This window comes from Dama dama, chromosome 31 (assembly GCF_033118175.1).
Source record: "Dama dama isolate Ldn47 chromosome 31, ASM3311817v1, whole genome shotgun sequence".
Classification (NCBI taxonomy): Eukaryota; Metazoa; Chordata; class Mammalia; order Artiodactyla; family Cervidae; genus Dama; species Dama dama.
Genome location: NC_083711.1, coordinates 8649924 through 8654342, shown reverse-complemented (window position 1 = coordinate 8654342; position 4419 = coordinate 8649924).

Sequence of the window (4419 nt, the reverse complement as noted above, 5' to 3'; positions counted from 1 at the left end):
CCAATTACCAGCTTACAGGAAGTACAGGAGACAAAGGAAAATCCTATATACCAATGCAATTAGCAAACTCCAGACTCTGAGCAAGTCTCCGAGACAAATGGTCTAGTTTCATTAAAAATCAAGTTCGTCAGAAAAGAGAGAGTTCATCTATTCTCAATTTTTATTTAAACAAGCAAACTTAAGAGAAATAGGGGGAGAGGAGGAGGGATTCATGACATTTATGAGACAATTTAAAAACTGGGGGCTTCCCTGGTATTCCAGTGGTTAAAAATCCGCCATGCAATGCAAGACACACTGGTTCAATCCTTGGTCTGGGACGATCCCACATGCCACAACTAAGCCTGTGAGCCACAACTACTGAGCCCGCATGCTGGATCTACTGAAGCCTGCTTGCCCTAGAGCCAGGACTCTGCAACAAGAGAAGCCGCTACAATAAGAAGCCCCCACACCACAACTAGAGAGCAATTTTTTTAAAACATTTTTTAAAATAATAAGGATAATTGTGGTTTTTAAAAATTAGCACTAACTGCATTCTTTTTTTTTTTTTTTTTCTCTTCATGTTTCTCCAGGCCAGAACACTGGAGTAGGTAGCCTTTCCCTTCTCCAGGGTGTATTTCCTACCCAGAGATCAAGTGCGGATTCTTTACCAGCTGAGCCACAAGGGAAGCCCAAGAATCCTGGAGCAGGTAGCCTATCCCTTCTCCAGCAGATCTTCCCAACCCAGGAATCAAACCAGGGTCTCCTGCACTGCTGGCGTGCATTCTTATAATATGAATTATTAATGTATTTTGGATGAGATCATGAGATAATGCTTTCTAGTATTTCAAAGACACGCTGAAATGTTTGTAGATGAAATAAGGCTGAAATGTTTACTGATGAAGTCATGTGGTATACCACTCCAGTATCCTTCCTGCGAGAACCCCATGAACAGTAGGAAAAGACAAAAAGATATGACACCAGAAGACAAGCTCCACGGTCAGAAGGTGTCCAGTATGCTACTGGGGAAGAGCAGAGGGTGATTACTAATAACTCCAGAAAGAATGAAGCAGAAATGACACCTAACTGTGGATGTGTCTGGTGATGGAAGTAAAGTCCAATGCTGTATAGAACAACAGTGCACAGGAACTGGGAATGTTAGGTCCATGAATCAAGATAAACTGGACATGGTCAAGTAGGGAATGGCAAGAGTGAACATCAATGTTTTAAGAATCAGTAAGCTAAAATGGACTGGTATGGGTGAATTTAATTCAGAAGACCATTATATCTACTACTCTGGGCAAGAATCTCTTAGAAGAAATGGAGTAGCCCTCATAGTCAACAAGAAATGCAGTACTTGGGTGCAATCTCAAAAATAACAGAATGATCTCGGTTAATTTCTGAGGCAAATCATTCAATATCACAGTAATCCAAGTCTATGCCCCAACCGCTAATGCCAAAGAAGCTGAAGTTGAATGGTTCTGTGATGACCTACAAGACCTTCTGGAACTAATACCATAAGAAGATGTCATTTTCATCATAGGAACTGAAATGCAAAAGTAGGAAGTCAAGAGATACCTGGAGTAACAGGCAAGTTTGACCTTGGAGTATAAAATGAAGCAGGGTAAATGCTAACAGAGTTTTATCAAGAGAACACACTGGTCATAGCAAACACCCTCTTCCAACAACACAAGAGACAACTCTGCACATGGACGTCACCAGATGGTCAATACCAAAATCAGACTGATTATATTCTTTGCAGCCAAAGATGGAGAAACTATACAGTCAGCAAAAACAAGACCAGGAGCTGACTGTGGCTCAGATCATCAGCTCCTTATTGCAAAATTTAGACTTAAATTGAGGAAAGTAGGGGAAACCACTGGGCAATTCAAGTATGACCTAAATCAAATCCCTTATGATTATACAGTAGAAGTGACAAATAGATTCAAGGGATTAGATCTGAAAGACAGAGTGCCTGAAAAACTATGGATGGAGGTTCATAACATTGTACCGGAAGTGGTGATCAAAATCATCTCCAAGGAAAAGAAATGCAAGAAGGCAAAGTAGTTGTCTGAGGAGGACTTACAAATAGCTGAGAAAAGAAGAAAATCAAAAAGCAAGGGAGAAAGGAAGAGATATACCTAACTGAATGCAGACTTTCAGAAAATAGCAAGAAGCAATAAGAAGGCCTTCTTCAATGAACAATGCAAAAAAGTAGAGGAAAGCAATAGAATGGGAAAGGTTTTCTCTTCTAGAAAATTGGAAATATCAAGGGAAAATTTCATGCGAGGATGGGCACAATAAAGGAGAGAAATGGTATGGACCTAATAGAAGCAGGAGAGATTAAGAAGAGGTGGCAAGAATATACAGAAGAACTGTACAAAAAAGGTCTTAATACCTGGATAACCACGATGGTGTGGTCACTCACCTAAGCTAAACATCCTGGAGTGTGAAGTCAAGTAACCCTTAGGAAGCATCACTACAAACAAAGCTAGTGGAGGTGATGGAATTCATCTGAGCTATTTCAAATTTTGAAAGATGATGGGGTTAAAGTGCTACACTCAATATGCCAGCAAATTTGGAAAACTCAGCAGTGGCCACAGGACTGGAAAATATAAGTTTTCATTCCAATCCCAAAAAAGGGCAGTGTCAAAGAATGTTCAGACTACCAGACAATTGCACTCATTTCACATGCTGGTAAGGTTATGCTTAAAATCCTTCAAGTTAGTCTTCAACAGCATGTGAACTGAGAACTTCCAGATGTACATGTTAGGTTTAGAAAAGGCAGAGTAACCAGAGATCAAATTACCAACATTTTTTTGGATCATCGAAAAAGCAAGAGAATTCCAGAAAAGCATCTACTTCTGCTTCATTGACTATGGGACAGCCTTTGACTGTGAATCAGAACAAATTGTGGAAAATTCTTCAAGAGATGGGAATACCAGACCACCTTACCTGTCTCCTGAGAAACCTGTATGCAGATCAAGAAGCAAGAGTTAGAATCTTACTTGGAACAACAGACTGGTTCCAAATCAGGAAAGGAGTATGACAAGGTTGTATACTGTCTCCTTGTGTATTTAACTTATATGCAGTGTTGTTGGTGGTGTTCAGTAATTAAGTCAGGTCCAACTCTTTGCGACCCCATGGACTGCAGCACACCAGGCTTTCCTGTCCTCCACAGAGTGCATCATGCAAAACGCTGGGCAGGATGAATCACAATCTGGAATCAAGATTGCCAGGAGAAATATCAACAATTTCAGATATGCATGACATCACCCTTATGGCAGAAAGTGAAGAACTAAAGAGCCTCTTGGTGAAGGTGAAAGAGGACAGTGAAAAAACTGGCTTAAAACTCAACATTCAAAAAACAAAGATCATCACATCCAGTCCCATTCAGCCAGTTCAGTTCAGTCATTCAGTCCTGTCTGACTCTTTGCAACCCCATGGACTGCAGCATGCCAGGCCTCCCTGTCCATCACCAACTCCCAGAGTTCACCCAAACCCATGTCCATTGAGTCGGTGATGCCATCCAGCCATCTCATCCTCTTTTGTCCCCTTCTCCTCCTGCCCTCAATCTTTCCCAGCATCAGGGTCTTTTCCAATGAGTCAGTTCTTCACATCAGGTAGCCAAAGTATTGGAGTTTCAGCTTCAATATCAGTCCTTCCAATGAACACCCAGGACTGATCTTCTTTAGGATGGAGTGGTTGGATCTCCTTGTAGTCCAAGGGACTGTCAAGAGTCTTCTCCAACACCACAGTTCAAAAGCATCAATTCTTCAGCGGTCAGCTTTCTTCACAGTCCAACTCTCACATCCATACATGACCACTGGGAAAACCATAGCCTTGACTAGATGGACCTCTGCTAGCCAAGTTATGTCTCTGCTTTTTAATATGCTATCTAGGTTGGTCATAACTTTCCTTCCAAGGAGTAAGCGTCTTTTAATTTCACGGCTGCAGTCACCATCTGCAGTGGTTCTGGAGCCCCCCAAAATAAAGTCTGCCACTGCTTCCACTGTTTCCCCATCTATTTGCCATGAAGTGATGGGACCGGATGCCATGATCTTAGTTTAGTGAATGTTGAGCTTGAATCCAACTTTTTCACTCTCTTCTTTCACTTTCATCAAGAGGCTCTTTAGTTCATCTTTGCTTTCTGCCATAAGGGTGGTGTCATCTGCGTATCTGAGGTTATTGATATTTCTCCCGGCAATCTTGATTCCAGCTTGTACTTTCTCCAGCCCAGTGTTTCTCATGATGTACTCTGCACATAAGTTAATTACCAGTCCCACTACTTCTTGGCAAATAGAAGGGGAAAAGGTAAAAGCAGTAACATATTTTGTTTTCTTGTCCAAAATCGCTGTGGATGGTGATTACAGCCATGAAATTAAAACATGTTTTCTCCTTGGAAGGAAAGCTCCTAGACAGCATATTAAAAAGCAAAGACAT